Source organism: Leuciscus leuciscus (assembly GCF_965113295.1).
Source record: "Leuciscus leuciscus genome assembly, chromosome: 23".
Taxonomy (NCBI): Eukaryota; Metazoa; Chordata; class Actinopteri; order Cypriniformes; family Leuciscidae; genus Leuciscus; species Leuciscus leuciscus.
In genome coordinates, this window is record NC_138747.1 from 21423605 (window position 1) to 21435829 (window position 12225).

General features: G+C 30.4%; 1 long non-coding RNA gene across 4 annotated transcripts in view; it reads right to left on the bottom strand.

Annotated features, from left to right (window-relative positions):
* LOC309488535 overlaps positions 1 to 12225 on the bottom strand; it is a 200374-nt gene that overhangs the window by 15333 nt on the left and 172816 nt on the right. The window lies entirely within an intron of this gene.

Sequence of the window (12225 nt, forward strand, 5' to 3'; positions counted from 1 at the left end):
TTTAAAAAAAAGAGTGCCAAGCGTCCCGACGGTGACCGTTATTAAACCTGTTTTTCTCAAAATTCCGTTCCAGAAAATCATAGCGATCGGCCGACTTTAGATAAACATAACTTTTGCTACCAACAAGCTATGATAAAAATAAAAACAGATATGGAAAGGGATTGATACCAGCTTCCATATTATATCAAAACCTGTAATAGGTCAAATTTCACCATGTGGTGGGTTTTCCCAGATCGCATCACATATGATACTAAATAGCACAGGGAAAAGGGCTTCTATTTGTGACGTGCTGTCTTTGCATTTAAACATTGCACATTTTAAACAGGACACGCATTAGCTGAATAAATGTTAGCCAATACAAACATATTTATAGAAAACAGTTGACAATGTATAGACAGGAGTCCAATAATAGCATAACGAATCACTTCTAAAAATAATATAAAGTAACGTAATAAGTTCCGAGTCCGACATATAATAAGGGCTGTGTTAACAGTAAACGTCCGTCATTTAACGAATTTTAAAAGCAGGGATGGATAATACAAAATGCTTTTTGACAGAAAAAAAAAAAAACAAGCAAGAACAAAATTAAAATTTAGCCCGTCAATTTTAATTTTACAATGAACTTTCTCAGTTGAGTAAAGTTGGCAGTAAATTCACAGATTCGAACTTCCCGGGTCAATAACTCGTGAGCTAAACATTGTTTCTGCACAAATAACACCTCTTTTTAATCGTAGTAATGTAGACAATCAGCTACAACCTAATTTTCCTCCAAACGAGCTTTCCCTCGCAGTGGACAAAATACATTGATCTCTATGCGCAAGCGGCAGAGAGACAGATCCGAAGGGACCGTCTGCAAAGTGCAAAACCCGAAAAGCGTTACTACGAAAACAGTCAATAACTTCACTGTCACACACTATAGTGTCATCAAATTCAGTTCACACATCACTGCTGCCCTGATGGTTATACTACAACACTTATTTTGGGAAAAATATGTATTTTAATTGTATATACAATTGTAAATATATGATTTTTTTATGAAAAATATTCAATAACTTCACTGTAATAAACTGTATTGTTGCCAGATTCAGTACACACATCACTGCTGCCCTGATGGTTATACTACAACACTTATTTTGGGAAAAATCTATATTTTAAATTGTATATACAATTGTAAATGTAGAATTTTTATGATTTTTATCAAAAATATTCAATAACTTCACTGTAATTTACTGTATTGTTGCCAAATTCAGTTCACACATCACTGCTGCCCTGATGTTTATACTACAAACACTTATTTTGGGAAAAATATGTATTTTAAGTTGTATATACAATTGTAAATATGATGTTTTATGATTTTTATGAAAAATATTCAATAACTTCACTGTAATTTACTATATTGTTGCCAGATTCAGTTCACACATCACTGCTGCCCTGATGTTTATACTATAACACTTATTTTGGGAAAAATATATATTTTAAATTGTATATACAATTGTAAATGTAGAATTGTTATGATTTTATGAAAAAAATTCAATAACTTCACTGTAATTTACTGTATTGTTGCCAAATTCAGTTAACGCATCACTGCTGCCATTATGGTTATGCTACAACACTTATTTTTGGGAAAAATATATATTTTAAATTGTATATACAATTGTAAATGTAGAATTTTTATGATTTTTATCAAAAAAATTCAATAACTTCACTGTAATTTACTGTATTGTTGCCAAATTCAGTTCACGCATCACTGCTGCCCTTATGGTTATGCTACAACACTTATTTTGGGAAAAATATGTATTTTAAGTTGTATATACAATTGTAAATATATGATTTTTTATGATTTTTATGAAAAATATTCAATAACTTCACTGTAATTTACTGTATTGTTGCCAAATTCAGTGCACACATCATTGCTGCCCTGATGGTTATACTACAACACTTATTTTGGGAAAAATATGTATTTTAAATTGTATACAATTGTAAATGTAGAATTTTTATGATTTTTATGAAAAAAATTCAATAACTTCACTGTAATTTACTGTATTGTTGCCAAATTCAGTTCACACATCACTGCTGCCCTGATGTTTATACTACAAACACTTATTTTGGGAAAAATATGTATTTTAAGTTGTATATACAATTGTAAATATGATGTTTTATGATTTTTATGAAAAATATTCAATAATTTCACTGTAATTTACTATATTGTTGCCAGATTCAGTTCACACATCACTGCTGCCCTGATGTTTATACTATGACACTTATTTTGGGAAAAATATATATTTTAAATTGTATATACAATTGTAAATGTAGAATTTTTATGATTTTATGAAAAAAATTCAATAACTTCACTGTAATTTACTGTATTGTTGCCAAATTCAGTTCACGCATCACTGCTGCCGTTATGGTTATGCTACAACACTTATTTTGGGAAAAATATATATTTTAAATTGTATATACAATTGTAAATGTAGAATTTTTATGATTTTTATGATAAAAATTCAAAAACTTCACTGTAATTTACTGTATTGTTGCCAAATTCAGTTCACGCATCACTGCTGCCCTTATGGTTATGCTACAACACTTATTTTGGGAAAAATATGTATTTTAAGTTGTATATACAATTGTAAATATATGATTTTTTATGATTTTTATGAAAAATATTCAATAACTTCACTGTAATTTACTGTATTGTTGCCAAATTCAGTGCACACATCATTGCTGCCCTGATGGTTATACTACAACACTTATTTTGGGAAAAATATGTATTTTAAATTGTATACAATTGTAAATGTAGAATTTTTATGATTTTTATGAAAAAAATTCAATAACTTCACTGTAATTTACTGTATTGTTGCCAAATTCAGTTCACACATCACTGCTGCCCTTATGGTTATGCTACAACACTTATTTTGGGAAAAATATGTATTTTAAGTTGTATATACAATTGTAAATATATTATTTTTTTTATGATTTGAATGAAAAATATTCAATAACGTCACTGTAATTTACTGTATTGTTGCCAGATTCAGTTCACACATCACTGCTGCCCTGATGTTTATACTACAACACTTATTTTGGGAAAAATATATATTTTAAATTGTATATACAATTGTAAATGTAGAATTTTTATGATTTTATGAAAAAAATTCAATAACTTCACTGTAATTTACTGTATTGTTGCCAAATTCAGTTCACGCATCACTGCTGCCATTATGGTTATGCTACAACACTTATTTTGGGAAAAATATATATTTTAAATTGTATATACAATTGTAAATGTAGAATTTTTATGATTTTTATGAAAAAAATTCAATAACTTCACTGTAATTTACTGTATTGTTGCCAAATTCAGTTCACGCATCACTGCTGCCCTTATGGTTATGCTACAACACTTATTTTGGGAAAAATATGTATTTTAAGTTGTATATACAATTGTAAATATATGATTTTTTATGATTTTTATGAAAAATATTCAATAACTTCACTGTAATTTACTGTATTGTTGCCAAATTCAGTTCACACATCACTGCTGCCCTGATGTTTATACTACAACACTTATTTTGGGAAAAATATATATTTTAAATTGTATATACAATTGTAAATGTAGAATTTTTATGATTTTTATGATAAAAATCATAAAAATTCTACATTTACAATTGTATACAATTTAAAATACATATTTTTCCCAAAATAAGTGTTGTAGTATAAACATCAGGGCAGCAGTGATGTGTGAACTGAATTTGGCAACAATACAGTAAATTACAGTGAAGTTATTGAATATTTTTCATAAAAATCATAAAAATTCTACATTTACAATTGTATACAATTTAAAATACATATTTTTCCCAAAATAAGTGTTGTAGTATAAACATCAGGGCAGCAGTGATGTGTGAACTGAATTTGGCAACAATACAGTAAATTACAGTGAAGTTATTGAATATATTCTTTCATAAAAATCATAAAAAATCATATATTTACAATTGTATATACAACTTAAAATACATATTTTTCCCAAAATAAGTGTTGTAGCATAACCATAAGGGCAGCAGTGATGTGTGAACTGAATTTGGCAACAATACAGTAAATTACAGTGAAGTTATTGAATTTTTTCATAAAATCATCAAAATTCTACATTTACAATTGTATATACAATTTAAAATATATATTTTTCCCAAAATAAGTGTTGTAGTATAACCATCAGGGCAGCAGTGATGTGTGAACTGAATTTGGCAACAATACAGTAAATTACAGTGAAGTTATTGAATTTTTTTCATAAAAATCATAAAAATTCTACATTTACAATTGTATATACAATTTAAAATATATATTTTTCCCAAATAAGTTTTGTAGTATAACCATCAGGACAGCAGTGATGTGTGAACTGAATCTGGCAACAATACAGTAAATTACAGTGAAGTTATTGAATATTGTTCATAAAAAAATCATATATTTACAATTGTATATACAACTTAAAATACATATTTTTCCCAAAATAAGTGTTGTAGTATAACCATAAGGGCAGCAGTGATGTGTGAACTGAATTTGGCAACAATACAGTAAATTACAGTGAAGTTATTGAATTTTTTTCATAAAAATCATAAAAATTCTACATTTACAATTGTATATACAATTTAAAATATATATTTTTCCCAAAATAAGTGTTGTAGTATAAACATCAGGGCAGCAGTGATGTGTGAACTGAATCTGGCAACAATACAGTAAATTACAGTGAAGTTATTGAATATTTTTCATAAAAATCATAAAAAATCATATATTAACAATTATATATACAACTTAAAATACATATTTTTTCCCAAAACAAGTGTTGTAGTATAACCATAAGGGCAGCAGTGATGTGTGAACTGAATCTGGCAACAATACAGTAAATTACAGTGAAGTTATTGAATATTTTTCATAAAAATCATAAAAATTCTACATTTACAATTGTATATACAATTTAAAATATATATTTTTCCCAAAATAAGTGTTGTAGTATAACCATCAGGACAGCAGTGGTGTGTGAACTGAATCTGGCAACAATACAATAAATTACAGTGAAGTTATTGAATATTTTTCATAAAAATGTATACATTTCCAATTGTATATTATACAACTTAAAATACATATTTTTCCCCAAATAAGTGTTGTAGTACAACCATAAGGGCAGCAGCGATGTGTGAATTGAATTTGGCAACAATACAGTAAATTACAGTGAAGTTATTGAATTTTTTTCATAAAAATCATCAAAATTCTGCATTTACAATTGTATACAATTTAAAATATATATTTTTCCCAAAATAAGTGTTGTAGTATAACCATCAGGACAGCAGTGATGTCTGAACTGAATTTGGCAACAATACAGTAAATTACAGTGAAGTTATTGAATATTTTTTCATAAAAATCATAAAAAATCATTTATTTACAATTGTATATACAACTTAAAATACATATTTTTCCCAAATTAAGTGTTGTAGTATAACCATCAGGGCAGCAGTGATGTGTGAACTGAATTTGGCAACAATACAGTAAATTACAGTGAAGTTATTGATTTGTTTTCATAAAAATTCTACATTTACAATTGTATATACAATTTAAAATATATATTTTTCCCAAATAAGTGTTGTAGTATAACCATCAGGACAGCAGTGATGTGTGAACTGAATTTGGCAACAATACAGTAAATCACAGTGAAGTTATTGATTTTTTTTCATAAAAATCATAAAAATTCTACATTTACAAATGTATATACAATTTAAAATATATATTTTTCCCAAATAAGTGTTGTAGTATAACCATCAGGACAGCAGTGATGTGTGAACTGAATCTGGCAACAATACAGTAAATTACAGTGAAGTTATTGAATATTTTTCATAAAAATCATAAAAAATCATATATTTACAATTGTATATACATCTTAAAATACATATTTTTCCCAAAATAAGTGTTGTAGTACAACCATAAGGGCAGCAGTGATGTGTGAACTGAATTTGGCAACAATACAGTAAATTACAGTGAAGTTATTGAATATTTTTCATAAAAATCATAAAAAAAATCATATATTTACAATTGTATATACAACTTAAAATACATATTTTTCCCAAAATAAGTGTTGTAGTATAACCATCAGGGCAGCAGTGATGTGTGCACTGAATTTGGCAACAATACAGTAAATTACAGTGAAGTTATTGAATATTTTTCATAAAAATCATAAAAATTCTACATTTACAATTGTATATACAATTTAAAATATATATTTTTCCCAAAATAAGTGTTGTAGTATAACCATCAGGACAGCAGTGATGTGTGAACTGAATCTGGCAACAATACAGTAAATTACAGTGACGTTATTGAATATTTTTCATACAAATCATAAAAAAAATCATATATTTACAATTGTATATACAACTTAAAATACATATTTTTCCCAAAATAAGTGTTGTAGCATAACCATAAGGGCAGCAATGATGTTTGCACTGAATTTGGCAACAATACAGTAAATTACAGTGAAGTTATTGAATATTTTTCATAAAAATCATAAAAATTCTACATTTACAATTTTATACAATTTAAAATACATATTTTTCCCAAAATAAGTGTTGTAGTATAACCATCAGGGCAGCAATGATGTGTGCACTGAATTTGGCAACAATACAGTAAATTACAGTGAAGTTATTGAATATTTTTCATAAAAATCATAAAAAATCATATATTTACAATTGTATATACAACTTAAAATACATATTTTTCCCAAAATAAGTGTTGTAGCTTAACCATAAGGGCAGCAGTGATGCGTGAACTGAATTTGGCAACAATACAGTAAATTACAGTGAAGTTATTGAATTTTTTTCATAAAAACCATAAAAATTCTACATTTACAATTGTATATACAATTTAAAATATATATTTTTCCCAAAATAAGTGTTGTAGCATAACCATAATGGCAGCAGTGATGCGTGAACTGAATTTGGCAACAATACAGTAAATTACAGTGAAGTTATTGAATTTTTTTCATAAAATCATAAAAATTCTACATTTACAATTGTATATACAATTTAAAATATATATTTTTCCCAAAATAAGTGTTATAGTATAAACATCAGGGCAGCAGTGATGTGTGAACTGAATCTGGCAACAATATAGTAAATTACAGTGAAGTTATTGAATATTTTTCATAAAAATCATAAAACATCATATTTACAATTGTATATACAACTTAAAATACATATTTTTCCCAAAATAAGTGTTTGTAGTATAAACATCAGGGCAGCAGTGATGTGTGAACTGAATTTGGCAACAATACAGTAAATTACAGTGAAGTTATTGAATTTTTTTCATAAAACTCATAAAAATTCTACATTTACAATTGTATACAATTTAAAATACATATTTTTCCCAAAATAAGTGTTGTAGTATAACCATCAGGGCAGCAATGATGTGTGCACTGAATTTGGCAACAATACAGTAAATTACAGTGAAGTTATTGAATATTTTTCATAAAAATCATAAAAAATCATATATTTACAATTGTATATACAACTTAAAATACATATTTTTCCCAAAATAAGTGTTGTAGCATAACCATAAGGGCAGCAGTGATGCGTGAACTGAATTTGGCAACAATACAGTAAATTACAGTGAAGTTATTGAATTTTTTTGATAAAAATCATAAAAAATCTACATTTACAATTGTATATACAATCTAAAATATATATTTTTCCCAAAATAAGTGTTGTAGCATAACCATAATGGCAGCAGTGATGCGTTAACTGAATTTGGCAACAATACAGTAAATTACAGTGAAGTTATTGAATTTTTTTCATAAAATCATAAAAATTCTACATTTACAATTGTATATACAATTTAAAATATATATTTTTCCCAAAATAAGTGTTATAGTATAAACATCAGGGCAGCAGTGATGTGTGAACTGAATCTGGCAACAATATAGTAAATTACAGTGAAGTTATTGAATATTTTTCATAAAAATCATAAAACATCATATTTACAATTGTATATACAACTTAAAATACATATTTTTCCCAAAATAAGTGTTTGTAGTATAAACATCAGGGCAGCAGTGATGTGTGAACTGAATTTGGCAACAATACAGTAAATTACAGTGAAGTTATTGAATATTTTTGATAAAAATCATAAAAATTCTACATTTACAATTGTATATACAATTTAAAATATAGATTTTTCCCAAAATAAGTGTTGTAGTATAACCATCAGGGCAGCAGTGATGTGTGTACTGAATCTGGCAACAATACAGTTTATTACAGTGAAGTTATTGAATATTTTTCATAAAAAAATCATATATTTACAATTGTATACAATTAAAATACATATTTTTCCCAAAATAAGTGTTGTAGTATAACCATCAGGGCAGCAGTGATGTGTGAACTGAATTTGATGACACTATAGTGTGTGAACTGAATTTGATGACACTATAGTGTGTGACAGTGAAGTTATTGACTGTTTTCGTAGTAACGCTTTTCGGGTTTTGCACTTTGCAGCAGACGGTCCCTTCGGATCTGTCTCTCTGCCGCTTGCGCATAGAGATCAATGTATTTTGTCCACTGCGAGGGAAAGCTCGTTTGGAGGAAAATTAGGTTGTAGCTGATTGTCTACATTACTACGATTAAAAAGAGGTGTTATTTGTGCAGAAACAATGTTTAGCTCACGAGTTATTGACCCGGGAAGTTCGAATCTGTGAATTTACTGCCAACTTTACTCAACTGATCTAGTTTCTCTGTGTGCGCGCGCGCGTCCGTGTTTGTGAGAGAGCTCGCGCAGCACTGATACAACGGTACTTTTTAATCCATAAGTAACTAACGCGCTAGTTTTCAAACAAAATAAATATGTAACATAATTAGGTAGGCTACTTTATAATTAACACAATAACGTAACACATACGTTTCTCAACACTGAGAATAAATGAATAAATAAACGCCTGTTTCTCCAGACTCGCGCTTCTCAGTAGGCTAACGTTAATCCACAAATCACAGCACTTTCATAATCACTAAGCCATAGCGATTTCAAGATTTATAGTTCAGCATTACTTGAGCATTTTATTATTTGCATGACTGAATGATGTCTTCCTCTTTTCTGAGTGACCATGAATAACTTAACGGAGTATTTTAAGATAATCCATGCGATCTGTGTGATCATCGAATCCATAAGATTAAGTTAACTCAACAATCAACTTTACACATCGACCCCAGGCCGTTTACCTTCAGGAGTCAGAAGTACCGTACTGTCCTCGCTCATGACATCAGTTAGACAGCGGCCGCGGGAGTGGAAGGGGGGTCGAGCGGGAATCTTTATTGGTGTCGATTTTCAGTCTCTTTTTAATGATAGGCCTTCTACGCATCTGTCAATCATTCCCTCTTGCTATTTGTGGAATGAACCCAGCGCTATGATTGGTCGAACTCTTCTTCTTTTGCTGTAGCTTGATTTGAGGACAGCGCGTGCACAGAGGCGTCACTAGGTTTTTGCGTAGTTTAGAGTGACAAATCGTATCAGCGTACTTTGAAGTCAAAATAATTATCCGCTACGCAAAATGCGTACAGGTTGGCAGGTCTGTTTATATCACTTTTACTCAGGACATGCTAGCTGGCAACAAAGGATTCCATTCATTATGCTAAGCTAAGCTAGCGCCAACCCTGTCAAACTAAAACAATGCATGCACTGAGACAAAAATGCATTTGCCCACCTATCTAAATGTAGGAAAGAAGGTGAATAAGCCCTATTTCAAAAAACGGTGGAGTGTTCCTTTAATGTTACCAAATGAAATGTTGAACCCATGAAGAGAAAATGACTGTGAAGCTTTCGGGGTGTAGGACTCAATCTACTCCATCTGTTCTAATCATCGTTCTGAATCTGATCAAGGCATAGTCTTTGACAAAAATTTGTTTTTTTCTCAACTTTTTTGTTTAAAATGTTGCCTTTCTTTATTAAACTTACGACATTCAAGTGTTGAAAAAAGGGTGCATGAAGCTAATAAAATAAAAAAAAATTTTTAAAATTAAAGTACAGTTAAAGGTATTTTTCAAGTATAAAAATTATACATTTGAACATAGTAGTGTGCTGAAAGTGCAAAAATAATATATAAATAGTAAACAAGCAGTATTGCAATACTACACTTACAAGTTTACAACAAGTACACATTGATATTAGTATAAAGTATACTTAAAAATATACTTGAACATTACTATAAAGTATACTTAAAAATATACTTGAACATTACTTAAGTATACGTAATAAAATTAACTTGAAGTATACTTCTTTTTCGTAAGGGTAGCTTATCCTTTTGTTTGTTATTTTGGCTTTAAAACCCTCCTGAAGCTTGAAGCATTTTTGGCGGGTTATTTTTACTGTTATGAACCTTATTATTTACTTTTATAATTAAACATATTGAAGAGTTCCCCTGTGTGTGTGTGTGTGTGTGTGTGTGTGTGTGTGTGTGTGTGTGTGTGTGTGTGTGTGTGTGTGTGTGTGTGTGTGTGTGTGTGTGTGTGTGTGTGTGTGTGTGTGTGTGTGTGTGTGTGTGTGTGCTGGAACTGCAGACAGAACCAACTCTCTCGTTTTCACTTTATTTCGTGGGGATACGCTTTCTTTCCTTTCAATAATGTCACTCCCCTGCTACCCCTGGAGAAAAAAAGGACGTAACACAACCTATCTGCCTGAAGGCTTTATAGACAGATTTGTTGAGAGTGGCTCTTGAGGGACCAGCACCAGTTCAAGTCAGACAACAGCAGTGGTGGCGAGGGAGTCATGCTGTGAGCTGCTACTAACAATGAGCAAGATGGACCTTTCAACTCCCAAAACTTACAGCTAGATTCTGAAAGATAAATTCTTCAAACAGTGGTACGAGAGGATGTCGTGCTGGTCCTTCAACCTATCTGTCTATAAAGCCTATATATATAAAAAAAAGTCTTCAAGTATTTCACAACACTTCAGCTTGTGATTCTTAAATGTGGGCAAAGTCTCTGAGGTCCTGATATTTTGAACTTTTGTTGACTGCAGGTAGGTTGCAGTTCTATAAAATGGTTAAGACTTAAGGTTCTTGATAGTTTCACACCTAATTTCTTAACCTTAATTGTTTTTTTGCAGTTAATATGCCTTTTCTTTTTGGTCTGTTTTTGTATGACCCTGCTGAACCAATGAGCGTTTTGCTGTCCATTGACCATGCCTTAGTTTTGCAATTTTACAAGTTTCTAGTATTGCATCCTTCTCATGAGCATTTCATAATGTTTGACTTTTCAGTGCGAGATAAATCTCTTTTTTGGCCCATTTTACCTGTAAAAGAAAATCTGCTTAATTATGCCCATCTGATTATACGGCATGTTTCACTTCCTTACTTCACTGTTCCAGCCTTCCTTAACAATTATATATCACTTATTAAATACAAAACGAATAGTAGTTTGGCACCATGAATGTGGTTTGACTTTTAGCAGTGCTCATCACCATAGTTACTTATTATGCAAGTTGATATTCTGATCTTTTTTTCCAAGCACATTTTACCAATTCCAAACCACATTATATGTATACTATGCAGTTTCCGTTTTTGTCAAAACAGCGACCCCTAGAGTCGCTGTGGAGTACCTGTATTTAACGTTACTGTCGTAAATAACTCACGCAGAGCCGTCTCTGCACTCACGGCCTGATCCCCTCCCCCGTGTATACCGGAATCTTCGTCGACTCTAGCCATAGACAGTATATGACTCTAGCACGCATTTCAGACGTGAATCATGGCAGTGTCTTCTGCTTTATATGTTGTTGATGTATGTGATGTCGTGCCGTAAAGCAAGTCATGATTCTCGCGAGATTTGGCGGGGCGCCACCTCTCAATCCTGCATTGCTGGTTTTGCCAGCGGCCAATTTTTGTCTTTGCATGCAATGTTTTGTTTTTGTCTTTTTTTCTCATTGGGGGGCCTCCAAATTGCAAAGAACACCAATGCTTTCGCAAGTTCATCAGGTTCACCTAAAGACAAGCCTAAATTAACACTTTATAATAAATAAATAAAAAATCCTGAGTATGAGGAAAAATAATCCCGTCCTCAAACTACTGAAAAGTATCACAAGCATAATGCATAGGACTAGATTCATAAAAAGAAATTCATATACTCCACAAGTTAATGTCAATATTTTTTTTTTTTTTTAGTCTATGTACAACTAAAATATGTAATGTATCTTCTTCAACATAACCATGAAGAAAAA